This window comes from Bubalus bubalis, chromosome 2, assembly GCF_019923935.1.
Source record: "Bubalus bubalis isolate 160015118507 breed Murrah chromosome 2, NDDB_SH_1, whole genome shotgun sequence".
Classification (NCBI taxonomy): domain Eukaryota; kingdom Metazoa; phylum Chordata; class Mammalia; order Artiodactyla; family Bovidae; genus Bubalus; species Bubalus bubalis.
In genome coordinates, this window is record NC_059158.1 from 185,231,960 (window position 1) to 185,246,572 (window position 14,613).

The window sequence follows — 14,613 nt, forward strand, 5'->3', positions numbered from 1 at the left end:
CCATTTACCTGATGCCATGGCCAATCTTGTTCCATCTATACCCGCCCACTCCACCCTCTCCCAGCTTAAATTAGTTTGAATCAGATTGTCTGGTTTCATTTCAACGAGCAATCTGGGCCCCTCCATCCTGAGAACAGAGTTCTCCTACATGGTGTACCGCGGTCTCATTGACCAGAGTGATCGCTGGCTTTTGTTGTTTGAAAATTGTCGGTTTAAATACTTTTTTAGCCTTTGTTGTGATTTAAGAAAACCAATGCATGCCCATTACAATTGGCGATCCCAAAGGTTAAAGCTCTCAAGCCCTGAACAGCTGCGCCACCTGGAGACGCCCAGCCTGGTTCTGAAGGGGCCTGTGGGTGTCTCGGGCCATGACCCTCTCTCCCTTCTGCTCTTGCCCCCCACCCCCGTCACCCGGCGTCCCCATTGCCGCTGCCTATTGGAGCCAGGGAGGGTCTGACGTCCTGTCTGCAGTGGCAGTGAGTGGGTGACACGCCAGGTGCCTGTTGTACCGAGTTGAGCATGCCCGCCACACCCTGCAGTTGATGGCTCGTTCTTTATATGCATGGTCAGTGCTCAAGGCAGGAAGTTAAACAGGGGTGCCGTACCCCCACTCCTCTGGGGCCAACAGGGCCTTCTGTTTCTGCCTTGAAACCCTTCTCTCCCGGAACTGGGTGGGCTGAGTCCCAGAGGACATGGCGTGCTCCCAAGGACACCCCTGCTCTCACTCCGCTTCCCAGGAGAGTCCCCAGGCAGGTGCCTTCCTGGGGCATGAGGCAGGGACGGGTGGACCTGGGCTCCAGTCTGGACTCAAGCCGCACAGCCAAGAAACGCTTGACAAACCAGCTGGAATTCACTCTTAGAGTTTGCAGCCCCGAGTAGTGTTACGTGTGTTTTCTAATTCCACTGTTCCTTGAGAGTGTAGTTTGTAACACACGATAGCCTGCCTTCAGGATGAGCTGGAGCGCGTGAGGAGACTGGCATGCAGGGATAGGTACCAGACACTCATTCTGAGTCACTCCGCCTCCGGGACCTCGCCTTGGATGTCCGCAGACTTCTTCTGACTTTGCCCGTGGGGTGCAGCCCACACGTCCTAGCAACGTGGCTTCGGATCCAGGGGTTGCCGTCCGGAGCAGTTGGCCTTGGGCTGGACCAGGATTTACCCTTCTGCTGTGAGGAGAGGTTGGACTGAGCAGCCAGGGCTGGATTTTAGGAGAAATACTTCATCTGCATAAGAGAGCAAGTTGTTTTGATGTCATCTTTCCCAGCATCATTTCTAACAAATATTCATTACCAATGGGTCTTGTATTAGTGTGTTCCTTGAATGCTTGTACCTCAAAGTACTTTCTGAGTAGCCTGTTGGATGTGGCTGATCTGTGTTTCACTTGAGCTGTTGGGAACTTTGGCAGCCACCCTGCCTGCTGCGCTCGGGCCCTGTGCCGCTCTCTTCTTTTCTTACTGACGTATGATCGCTCTGCAGCGTTGTTCATTTCTGCCGTGCGGCAGTGTGCATCGTCTCTGTACACGCGTGTCTCCTTTCTCGTGAGCTGCCCTGCTTGCTTACGCCTGGGCACAGGGTGTGAGGGCAGCCGGAGAAACTGCCGAGGAAGCACTCAATGTTAGGACCTTGAGTCCCTCAAAGAAACTAAAAAGCCCCCCAAAATAAACAAACCCACCACCAAAAAAAGAAAAAAAAACACCCAAGCAGACTCCAGGGGCCGAATCGAACAGGAATAAGCTCCAGGATGAGTGGCACATGGTGAGCCCTCGGCGCATCAGTGGGATTGACCCCGGGAACCCCCCTGAACTGTGTCACAGGCGGGGCACAGGCGGAACCCGGAGTGTGGCCAGGAGCTGAGGAAGGACATGGTGGCCTGCACCAGGGATTTGAAGCAGTGTTGCCAACCCAGAAGTGGCACGTATTTGGATGCCTGGAGGACTGGGGGACGGGTGGTGGGTGGGGATGGCAGGTGTGTGCCCAGCGCCGCCCTGGGACGTGGGGAGTCGGCCACCGCTGACACCGATCAGGCTGAACGACTGGGTGCTTCAGGGGTTTCCTGAGAGGGAAGTGGGCCTCAGAAGTGAGGGTCTAGATTCTTCAAGGACCTTTGACTCAAAGACTTTGGGAGTTGATAACCATCTTCTCCTGTGTTAATGTGAAAGTGCATGGTTGTGCTCTACAGGAAGGACGCGGTAGTTAAGATGGTTTTGAAACTTTATTTCTGTACGAGTAGAACAGGAAAGGAAGTGGATTACAGGAAGGAGGTGGATTTGTACTTCATCTCATCTCTCTGTGATGGGAGCTTTGCAGATACCTTCCACGGGGTGTGTTGTTTGCTGACTGTGATGGGCTCATCTCCTGGCACCCTCACCATGCTCCGTACCTCCTTGCTCTTACGTGGTCTTGGGCAGAGCCCGCTGATGCTCACATCGTGCAAGGAAGAGTCCTGACCCAAGAGGAAATCTGTTTTCCATCAGTAATTGGAAACAGGTTCCTGCCCCTGCCCCCTTGTTCTGGATTTAATCCTCCTGGGAGCATCAGCGAAGCCATTTTCCCAACACCGACCAGCTGCCTGCCCGTGGCTATGGGAGAACCCTAAAGGAGGGTGGACAGCCCCTGCTGGTGACCTTGACGGCCCCTCAGAGCCCCTGAGCCTCCGGTGAGGAGTTGGGCACCTGTCCATGTAGACTGGAAACAGCTCCGCGCATCTGAGAGCGGGGACCCTGCCCCGGCCCTGGCTTCTGTGCCGAGGCCCACTAGGGAAGCCGCACAGGGAGGCTCACGGCGTAGGGCAGACCTGGTCCGGATTCCAGTTCCACGAGTAAAAGCTGGGACGAGGCCCCGGATCCCTCGGAGGGCATGGGAAGCCCCCGGGTCACCTTCCAGGGCACCTCAGGGTGCCGCTTGGCATGCTCTGGGTTGCCTCACTCTTGCTTCCTAATTGAATTTTCTCATTCAAACCTGTGGCCCCTGAGCTCTCGGGCGGCACTACACTCCGGAGGAAGCGAAGAGTGGCTGGCGCTTCGTTGCTCTTTTCTCCCCCGGCTTTGCTGGGCTGTAACCGAAGCCCAGGGCGGCACGTATTTCAGGGGTGCACAGCGTGATCCTTGTCTGTTTGTTTTACGATAACACGGAACATCTGCCTCCATGCGCCCCCGTCCTCCCCAGCCCATCAGGACGTGGCGATCCAGCTGGCGGCGCTGGGACAAGTGTGTCCGTAAGCATTCCCACGATCCCTGAAGTGAGGAGCGTGACCTCGGAACTGTGTGCCCGGGCCCCTCCCCCGAACGGGGAGGAGGTGGGCGGTAAGAACAATATGGGGATGGATGGATCCCTGTCTGGGGCTCTGCGGGGAAGCTGAGCATTTGTAGGCCGTCCAAACACTGGCCCTCTCCTGGGATTCACAGGTTAGAGGGGAAAGTGAATTGATTTCTCCCTTCATGTTGGAGGCAGGAGCCTAGCAAAACAGCCCCCTCTGCTTTGTTAAGCTCTCTTGTGGTGCCTCCCGTTCATTCCGGTCTCAGAACTTAGGAGTGAAATGTAAGGAAATTGGCCAAGTGCAGCAAACATGTCTTCTCTCTGTGTCCACGAAGCTGTCCCGCTGGTGGGTTGAGGCTGGCTTCGCTGGGGTCCCTGGTAAACAGTGTATTCAGTTTCCCTGGGCTGGTGGGAACCGGGGAAGACGCCTTGTGAGCCGTGGAGACCTCGAAGGCCGTCTTGCTGGGAGTTTCACTGCCCAGCGTGTCTGGCTCCTGATCGCTTTTCCAGTTGCACGGATTCTCCATTTCACATCAAGCCCTTCAGACTATGCAGAAGGGCTCTGAGCACCGTAGGCCAGCTGCCTCTGCCTTCTCTATTTATTCCTGTGACCAAGAGACAGGAAGTCATGGATGTTACCATTTATTTCCTGTATTGGAAATTTAGCAAGCATCCCACTGAAAAGCTTGTCTAGGAAAGCGTGTCGCGTGAGGCTCCGCTATGCGCTGCCTGGCTCTGAGTGTCATCTTCCTCTGTGGATGAGGACTCTCCGAGCTGGAGGTGATGAGGGTGATAATATCCTGGCCCTTGAGTCGTTCAGCACCTGGTCCTCAGATTTCTCCCCATGGTGCCCTCAGAAGCACGTCGAGAGGGCCTCTGCCCTGAGCTAGAGTGATGTTTCTTACATTTGTGGAATACCCTTACTCAGTGAAGGTCCCAAATTGCAAGACTGCTTTCAGTGAAAGTGATCAGTCAGTGGATATTTGTATCTGGATGAGATGTGGTTTTATGTCCTGCGGAACAGGAGAACGCTGTTCTGAGAAGTCGAGTGTTCAGAGTCATAAAGAATTATAATAAAAGCCATCCTTGAACTTTGGCTCCATAGAGGTGTGTGCTGAAATAGGCTCAGCCCAAAGCGCCGAGCCTCATTTGGCCCTTCTCTGATCAGACCGTCAGCCCGCCGGGCTCTGCTGTCCCGAGGCCTCGCTGGCGCTGAGTTGATGCATACAAGCCCAGCCCTGTTCCTAGCCCTTGGCAGAAAGCCAGCGAGGCCTTTATTGTGAAATTCTAGGTTATATCCATCTACCTTTTCTTCTTCCGCTTCTCTGTTGACTTTCCATGTAGAATGCGTGCAGTGACTGTGTCCCAGCTATGCTCTGTGAGGACACCCCCGCTTGATCCTTAAAACAACAGTATGTGACGTAGGTGCTGTTTAATTAATTGCCTGTGGGTTTTTTGCTGTCATTTTGGGGGGTTTTTGGTTGTTTTTTGTTGTTGTTGTTGGTTTTTTGTTTCCCTTCTTTTTTAACTGCAACATGCATCTTGCGGGATCTTAGTTCCTCTACCAGAGATCGAACCTTGAAGGCCTCTACCAGAGATTGCGGCTTCAGCAGTGAAAGCACAGAGTCCGGACCACTAGACTGCAGGGAGTTCCCTGATGACGCTTGATTTGTAGATGAGGAGACCTAAGTGAGGCACAGAAGAGTGAGTCACTCGTCCAGGGTCACACAGCTGAGACCTGGTGGGGTCAGGGTTTGAACTCAGACCTTTCTCTCAAGCCTGTATTGTCAGCTGGAGTGCCATGTCGCCTCCCTCCCAGGCTGCTCAGCTGTGCAAGGATCTTAAAACTAGTCATTCTTTCCTCTTCTTTTGGAACCTTGAAAACAAAGAGGTAGCCGTGGTGGTCCTTAGGACGAGGAGGGAGCACGGTGGCAGCAGGTGATCCGGCTGCCAGACAGCACAGGGCAGGCCTTGGGGTCAAAGGCAGGCTGAAGCCCAGCCCCACCACCGTTACCAGTGGAACCCACGGTTTCCGCATCTGCGTCCTAGGGCTTAACGTCCTGGGACTGTTTGTGAGATTAGGTGAGACAGTGGCATTTAAAGCCCTTGGAGCGATGTTTTAATAAGTTCTAGCTGTTGTTTTTATTAGTGCGTTCTGAGCCTGTAAGTCTGGTCCTGCCGTGGAGTCACTGCCCAGCGACAGGCTTTGGTGGCGGTGACGGTGGCGTTTGCTGGCGGGGCCTCCTTTGGACGGTAGAGGGAGAGGCGGTCCTCATGGTGCTGTGCAGCGTTTGAGCTTAGTCTCTGGTTTCCTTTTCTTTCTCTCTTTTATTTTTTATACTCTGTGCCCCACGGGGCGTGCGAGACCCTAGTTCCCTGACCAGGGATTGAGCCCACGCCCCCTGTACTGGAAGTGCAGAGCCTTAACCATTGGACCACCAGGGAAGATCCAGTTTCCAGTTTTCAAAAAGCTGCCTTGGTGTGGACATAGAAGGGGGAAGGAGAGGGTGGGGCAGATGGAGAGAGTGGCCCTGACATGTATACGCTGTCCTGTGTAAAGCGGGCAGCTGGTGGGAAGCTGCTCTGTAGCAGAGGGAGCCCAGCCTGGTGCCCTGTGATGACCTAGAGGATTGGGTGGGAGTGGGAGGGGAGGGAGGTGCAGGAGGGGATGGATATGTACACAGTGACAGCTGACTTGCCCTGCTGTGCAGCAAAAGCCAACACAACACTGTAAAGCAGTTACCCTCCAATTACAAAAATATCTTGGGATTGGAGCTTGTTGCTTCCCTTCGTTTAATTATTTTTACTCATTGAAGGACTTTTAAGCTCCTCACTCAGCCAGCAACCTTCTTGAGACATAGCACTCAATGTTCAGCGAAGGATGGAAAGAAGGTTTTGAGCTCGTCAAAGCGTCTTGTTGGCGAGCTGTTCTCTAAGGAAACCTGTCTTTTGAGAGAGGAGGGGTGTTTTCACTCAGAAAGATTAGTTTGCTCTGACCCAGAAGAGGTGGCCACCTCTGGTTTGATTTTTCAGCTCCTGTCCCGTGGCTGCCCACCTGGCATGCCCTCAGGTAGCGTGAACCACAGACGTGGAGAGGTGTGTGTTAATGCCACGTGGGAATGCTGGGGTCCTGTGCCCCCGAAGCTAGATTCTGTGGAAGAGGTTGGTGATGGTATCTGTTGTTTAACTGAGTACTTAGTACGTTCCAGAAACTCGGCAAGTTTCTTTACACACACTTTATAATGTTCTCAAAACAAGGCTGCGGGATAGGTTTTATTATTAGTTTTATTTAACAGATGAGGGAATTGAGACTCTGGAAGGTGAAGGACTTTTCCAGATCTCCATTTCTAGGACGTGGCGTTGAAAGATTTGAACCCATGTCTGTCTGACTGCCAGGGTCTTCTGTGCCACGTGCAGCCTGGCAAGGGGATCTGTTTTAGGTTCTAGATACTGAAGCTGGAAGGACCTCGCTTTTAGACATCTCCCCGTCTGGTGGGTCCTGACAGCTGGATGAGGAGAGCCTTGTAACAGGTCTTGAGTTGGATTTTCAAATCCGTCACAGGTTGGGGAAATGTTTCATTGTCCTTCGCCATCACCAAAGGCGGCGGAAGCTTTGGGTTGTGTTTGGGAGTGCCAGAGGGCCTGGCGTTGTTGCGGGATTCCCTGTACTGGGATGTGCTGTGCCCAGGGTTGGTGGTGGGGTGTGGCACTGTACGAAGGAGCTGCCCTTGACCTGGACGGGGCAGGCAGAGACGGGGGTTTCCGTGCTGATTCCCACTGGCGTCTGAAATGAGAGGTCAGGGACCCAGGGAAGAAGTGGGCCAGCTGTTTGGGTGGATGTGTTAGCCCTGTGTTCCTCTTTTCCTCAAGCCGCCCTTTGGATGCAGGTCAAAAGGCAGCACTGTGCTCTTGTAGATGATGTACTTGGAGGGAGGCTTTATCTGGCTCACGTCCTTCGCGTCTTCCGCTTCCCCGGGACTTGCCCACCTGTGCTTCTGGCACTTGGGACCAGTCCTCTGGAAGCCATGTGCGATGTCTGCCGGCGGAAACCTGTGGCGAAATGTTGCCAATTTCCTCCAGCCCATCTTAGAAGTCAGTTTAGAGGAAGGTTTATGTGAATTGGCTGCTTCTGCCATGAGAAAGGGAGTATCCTTTCCTCAGCCTTCGTCAATGAACACGTGGATGATGTTTCTCCCCCCCAAAAATATTCTTTTAACTCTTCTTTGCAATACCAGGATGCTCTGTTCCAATCACCTTTGACTTTGGTGAAAGGTTTCTTGGATTTCTTCTGCCATCAAGGTAGAAATGGACGGCACGCAAGGCATCCATTGAAGACTCCTTGGGATTACCCCTACCTGTGTCTTTAACTACCAATTGACAAAGTGGAGGGATTAGTCTCTTGTTATGTGAAACCCGCCAGGACCCTGCAGAGGCAGCAGCTGAAGACATCTGTGAAACATCCGTGATCAGGCAGTAGGTCATGGAGCCTTTCAGATCTTCTGAGGAGTCCGGAAACCATCCACCAGAGAGACAATCTGTACCGTTTTCGAGAAATCCACCCATCACTGATAGTGTTTGTGAGGACAGAGTCTGTAGTGCAGGGGGACAGGAGGTTTCGGAATTTGTTAGGAGGTAGAGCTGTCCCTCGTTTGTCCAGCCCGGGATCAGAAACTTGCGGCCCCCGTCTGATTTCTTGAGCTAGCAAGTTGTTTTCCCAAGTCACCTGAAATTATTTTCTTCTAGTTTGGGTTGTTTAGCATTCTCTAGAGAGATGGTTAGATGGCCATCACCGACTCAGTGGACACGAATTTGAGCAAACTCTGGGAGACAGTGAAGGACAGAGAACCCTGGTGTCCTGAAGTCCATGGAGTTACAAAGAGTCTGATGCGATTTAGCAATGGAACACTCACACACACACACACACACACACACACACACACACACAGTGTGTGTTCACAGGAGGCAGAACGTGGATTTCATTCTTTGTCCTTCTCTGCCATGCGCGCTCAGGATCTGGACTTAGACACACACACGCACGCACGCGCACACACACACAGTGTGTGTTCACAGGAGGCAGAACATGGATTTCGTTCTGTGTCCTTCTCTGTCGTGCGTGCTCAGGATCCGGACCTTTCTGAGCCTCGGTTTACTGTCTGTAAAGCCAGGGTGACAGTGCCCATCTCACGAAGCTGCTGTGAGGCTTTCCCGAAAGCCACACTGACAGAGCCCGGCCCTCCAGTGGCCCAGAACGGAAGCCCGAGAAAAGACTACGCCTTTAGGCTGAGTGTTGATTGGGACTGGAGTGCCCGCACACAGGACGGTGGCAGGCTCTCTGAGGTTGCAAGCCCGGGCCAATAGAGGTGGAGGGGGCCAGAGGAGGGGGGCCCTTCTCTGCTTCCAGAATGCACCCTGCGCTGCGCACCTTGCTCCCAGCAGGCCTCGCTCCCAGCAGGCCTCGCTCCCAGCAGGCCTCGCTCCTAGCAGGGCCTCCGCCTGAGCAGGTAGAGTGCGCTTGCGCCCTTGTGCCCCCTTTGCGGACCCCAGTTGCTGACTCCTGGTTGGGAATTTTCACTGTTCCGCCAAACTCACCACGTTAGCTTTGTCCCTGCAGAGGAGCTGTCCCCCGGTCTGCAGTTAAGAGATTTGGGGAATGTAAACCTTGGGTATCCGAAACCTTTTCCTTCCCCACCGCATAGCCAAGAGAGCGCTCCACCTCCTGAGTGATTCATTTTGGACCCTTCACTCCCTGAAAGATGTGTAAGGGAAAATCAGCCGATCGCTGTAGGAGTCGACATGGAGCCTGTATGGAGGTTGCTAGGCTTTGCTGCAGAGTAAACATATCAGGGGGAGAGGCTCTTGGACATCCTCGTTGCTGGAGGGGAAGCTGAGGTGATTTGGGGTCTCTGCTAGGACTGTGGCATTTGTATGTTCCTGATGGCCTCAGCTGGCCTTGGGGACAGCGTTGGTGGCTCAGTCGTGTCTCACTCTTTGCAACCCCATGGACTGTAGTAGACTGCAGCCTGCCAGGCTCCTCTGTCCATGGGATTCTCCAGGCAAGGGTACTGGAGTGGGTTGCCATTCCCTTCTGCAGGGGATCTTCCCAACCCAGGGATCGAACCTGGGTCTCCTGCTTTACAGGCAGATTCTTTGCCTTCTGAGCCACCAGGGAAGCTGGCCCTGGGGAGTCCAGTCAACAGGGAGAAAAGCGAAATGGCAGGACTATGTCTTGGTGCTGTTCTGGGCTGAAGAGATGGTCAGAGGATTGAGGAAAGAAAGCTGAACGGAACCCAGGAAGACAAAGGGCAGGCGGTCTGCTGTGGGTGAACGTGGACTGTGGTCATGTCTTTCTGTTGTTTTCTGCCCAGAAGGTCTGTGCGTTCTCCCATTCTGGTTTTAGGGGAGCCATGCACTCCTTACAAACCGGGAGGAGGGTGTTGGTGGGGTGGGAGTTGGGAAGTCTGCCATTTTTTGTCGGTACTTAATGACTTGGAAACTTGAAATAACACTCCACCTGCCTTTCTTGAGACTCCTGGCAGCCTAAATGGAAAACTTGTGTCAAGTGAGCAGAAAATGAGGGAGGAAAGGGCCCTGGAGCACCCAAAAACTATTGTGTAGAAGTCCTGGCAGATAAGCTGTGTGCTTCCCAGCCCGGGAAAGCGCCAGCACTCACGGAGGCCGGCCTGCGGGGACACCCTGGGGGCCAGACTCAACCGCGCTCCCAGCGCCCTTCCGGTGGAGGATGAAGGGCTGACCTGCTTCATTCCCCACCCCGCTCCCCGCAGTAAAGGGGAAGAACCACAACACACATACAACACACACACACACCACACCACACACACAGCCCACACACACACCCCACACCATACCACACACACAACACACACACACCACACCACACACACACACCACACACACACCACACACACACACACCACACACACACACACCACACCACACACACACACCACACACACACACCACACCACACACACACCCCACACACACACCCCACACACACACCCCACACCATACCACACACACACCACACACACACCACACCACACACACACACCCCCCCCACACACCACAGCACACACACACATACACACACACACACACCACACCACACACAAAGACACACACATACAGCACACCACACACACTGTACCACTCCACACACACACCACACACTATACACACCCACACACACCACACACACCACAGCACACTTAATCGCGCGCGCACCGTAGCACACACACGCACCTGGCTTCACACAGTGTCCGAGTGCTCACAGACTCGGGGACGGTGACTCTGGACCCAAGTGTTTGAACCTGCGACTTGCTCCTCCTGTAACAGTTGGGTTTTTCCCAGTTTTGTTTGTTTGCTTGTTCGGTGGGTTGGTTCTGATTTCGCAGCCCGTAGCAGGGGAGGGCAGGAGCGCAGCCGGCGGCCTGACAGGAGACGGAGAGGAATTGGGTCCAGCAGTGCCCGCCGCGCGGCGTCCTCTGCCGGGAAACGCGCTGACACACCGTCGTCGTGTGGAAGCATTTTAGAGGGAGTCCCTCTCAGGATTAACGGAGAGCTGGTTCGTTCGCGCCTCGGGTTGGCCCCAGGAGCCGCTGCGGAGACCGGAGCCCGCGCTGTCGAGCCGCTCGCACGGGAGGCCACGCAGCCGCCTCGGGCGTGGGACGCCGGGGGAGCGGCGCCGGGTCGCTCCGTGGAGCCGCGGCCCTTGCTGCCACGGCGCGCCTGGCCGGCGTGAGCGTTGGCTCGCCGGCCCCTCAGTCGTTCAGCTCGCGCGGCGGTGGCGCAGGCCCAGGGTCGGGAGGAAAGCGGCCCGGGTGGGGAGCACGCTCTCCCGCGCCACCCGCGGCGCGTGCTGGTTCTGCCGCTGACCGTGGGACCCTGCACAGCTTCGTCTGAGCCTCACCGTCTGTCTCTAAAACGAGGGGTCAGGCTTTAGATGAACTTGGAAGGCCCATCTGGATCTAAATCCCTGTGATCCTGGCAGGACTTCTATTATTTTTTAGTTTTAATTTAGTTTTTTTTTTTGGCACGTGGGATCTTAGTTCCCCTCCCAGGGATCGAACTCGCACACCCACCCACCTCTTCCCACCACGCTGGAAGTGCAGAGCCTTAACCACTAACTAGTCTGCCAGGGAAGTCCCCTGGCAGAATTTTTTTTTTTTAAAGCAGAGGCTTGTGTTTATGTTTTCATGGTGATCAAAACAACATTGTCCCAAGGCACTGAATTGCTATCACCTTGAAATGGTTAATTTTATGTTGAAGATGACCTTGACCCAGCAGTGAAGATTCTCAGCGGAGGCGTGGTCCGCCAGATGGGCTTCCACTGTGGCTTTGTGGAGCTTGGTGTAGGGTTTTGGAATTTCCCCTGGGAAGGCACGCCATCCACAGGGACGGCCTGTGTGTGTCTGGTGGGCTGCCGCCCTCCGGCCGCTGTCATCGCCACGTCCCTCGCAGAAGATTCAACCAGAGGGCACTCAGTCAGGGCAAGGAAACACTTTTTCTTTTTGTTAATCCAAACTGTGCAGTTTCCCAGCGGCCTGCAGATGAGTGGTTGGCCGGGCCGCCCTGCAAATCTTCCCCACGTAGCCCCCGGCACACATTGTTCCCGGGCCACATGGCAGAAAACAGATTCAGCTTTTAAACAAAGTTGCCTGTTGGGTCACAGATTATACAAGACAAAAGCCACGGTGCCTTTAGACTCCATAAACTTGTGATAAATCAGCCTGGGCTCCAGCGAAGTTGGCCTTTGTGCTGTCTGTGAAGTATTTGCTAAGCCTCTTGGGAATGTAAACGAGGGAAGGACTTGATGAATTTAAGAACAAACTATAAAGGCCTTGAAGCTTTGGCTGGTTGTTTATGTGTAGACAGATGCTGTTAAGTACAGATCGGCCTCAACCCGTCCTTGGAGCAGGCCAGGCGGGGCTTCTGTTCAGAGAGCAGAGCAGTTTGAAGTTCCTGCGTGTCCTTGAAATTACAGTCGCTGTTTTAAAAGGGCACACACAGTCATACACGCGCCAGTGAGGCTGCGGCGTCATCTGGTGGGGGGCAGAGGGGCCCCACTGGAAACCTCAGGCATCTCAGACCCCTTGTTTCTAGTAGGTTCCCTTGACCTGTCTGTCCTGCCTCTTAAAGTCTTTGGCCCTCCCGTCCTCTCCAGCCCCACCCCTGGTCACATGGGCTCCCCACAGGCGCCACGGGCCTCCTCCTGTGTCAGTTCCTGTTGGCGTCTCACAGAACCACTCCAGAACCTGGGGACTGCAAAGAGCCGCAGTCACATGTTACCTCCATTGGTTCCGGGGCCCGGAAATTTAGGGGAGAGCCTCGGCCAGGCGGCTCTGGCTCAGGATCTTGGGCTGTTGAAGCCGGCAGCACCTGCAGGCTGGCCAGGGTTCTCCCTTCACCCGTCCAGGCGTCTCTTCAGGTGGACTTTCTTCATCAGGCGGCTCTTCCTCACAGCGTGGCTGCCTCAGGGCGGCTGTGCGAGGCTGCAGGCCTGAGTGTTGAGCGGGCGAGGGGGAGGATGAATGATCTTTTATGGCTCAGAAGTGACCAAGGTCAGCCCTGCTGATCGTAGGAGTCAGAAAACTCCCCGTTCCAAGGAGGGGTGGGGGGACGTGGACTCCACCTGTCAGCAGGGCAATGGCCGAGTCACGCTCTAAGATGGGCGAGGGGTGGGACAGCTTGTTCAGGCGGGATTTTGGAAACTAGTCTGCTTCATTCTCTACGACATGACAGTACTCCTCTCAGTCCTCTGTGGAGAAATCTTCAGGGGCTCCTGATCCCTCCTGGAGAAGCAGGTTTTAGAGTTTAAAGGCCGAGCAGAATGGCACAGAAGCTGTACTTAAGAAGTTGACCAGCGCAAAACTGCTGGGAGCACGGAGGTTCCATTCCGTTCCCTGGAGCCTGCCGACAAAACCTCTGGGGTTTGGGCTGAAGCCGGCCTTGCTCTGACCCCTCGCTTCTCCTGGAGCCAGGCCACAGCCTTTCCCAGCCTCTCCATCCGTGTTGGCCTGGGGCACCCTTGCTCAGCCAGTAATAACGGGTCATGGACACCCTCCCCTCTTTCTGAGGAGTCTTTGGTGGCTCCTGGCACCACTCATGTGCACATTTACTCCAAGGTTTCTCATTTTTGTGGGCAGAGGTGTTTATCGCATTAAGCTTTGAGCTATCCCTGGCTAGGACACGTCCTGTCCTCTGCACCCCCGCCGGGAGATGGAGTTGCTGCTATTGCTGATGATTTCCGAGTTAGTCTTTGCCCTTGGAGCTCCTGCGGCCGGCCAGGTTCCACTGCGTGCAGATGCTTGGCAGCACCGCCCGGTGTCTGAAAATCCCACAGTAGATCTCTTCAGCTGTAGTGTTTTATTTGACTTACTGTCCTGAAAAAGTATTAGCAGTTGTTTTACTTGTCATCAGATGATTTTAAGCAGTTCATGTGTTTTTTCAAGCCATGTGAGAAACCAGCAGAGTGAAAACGTTCCCTCGCTGTTGATGTCCTGAAAAACAACCACAGACCTAAACTGACGCCGCGAGCCCCACCAGCGCACAGCGGGCCGGCTGTCCCCTCTGCATGCGACACCCTAACACGGACTCCTCTGCCGTCTTGTTCTGTGTGGATTTTGCTCCGTGAGCTCCTGCAGACAGTGTCAGAACTGGTGCTTGTCACCTCGGGAATACTCGAATTATTCAACAGCTAATTGAATGGGTAGAGAATTCCAGAGAATGACGTGAAACGGTCGTTCTTGTCCTTTTTACCTTTCAGCCTGGAAAATGCCACCAGTAGGAAGAGGGAGCCGGGAAAGCCCCTTTGATGAAGGGGAAGTGTGTCTAGGACCAGTTAGGATTTCGAAGGAACCGTCTCGTGGAGACCCCTGGTCACGGGGTGACTGGACAAAATAAAGAGCCTGGAAAGCCTAGGGAAAGAATTGACTCACGACGAGGCGTGTGCGTGCACGTGGTGTACCGGGGGCTGCCCCGTCTCTGCAGCTCCCGTGTCCCCTTGTCAGGGACCTCACACTCACCTCGGGACCCTGTGCTCTTCTGTGGCTGGTTCCTTGAGGGTCGGGAATAGGTTTCCTTCCCTGCACGCGGTTCAGGGCGCTCACGGCCCGGTGGTGGAGCTGAAGCCTAGTTGCGGGCCTGCAGGGACTGTTGAAGGGCAGGGCGGTGCAGGTGCATCTGCTCTTACCCTGGGGACGGTGCACAGCCCACCAGGGGGAATCTTAGCGTCCTCTCCCCAGATCCCAGGCCATGCGGCTAAGACCAAAGCAGAGCACTCCTGACCCCTCTAAGGTCTGGAGGCAAAAGCCCCAAGAGGCCTTGAGCTCCCTGCT

At 54.6% G+C, this 14,613-nt stretch overlaps 1 protein-coding gene across 3 annotated transcripts in view; it reads left to right on the forward strand.

Annotated features, from left to right (window-relative positions):
* The window catches only part of CAPZB (capping actin protein of muscle Z-line subunit beta), a 140,520-nt gene that overhangs the window by 45,513 nt on the left and 80,394 nt on the right, over positions 1-14,613 (forward strand). The window lies entirely within an intron of this gene.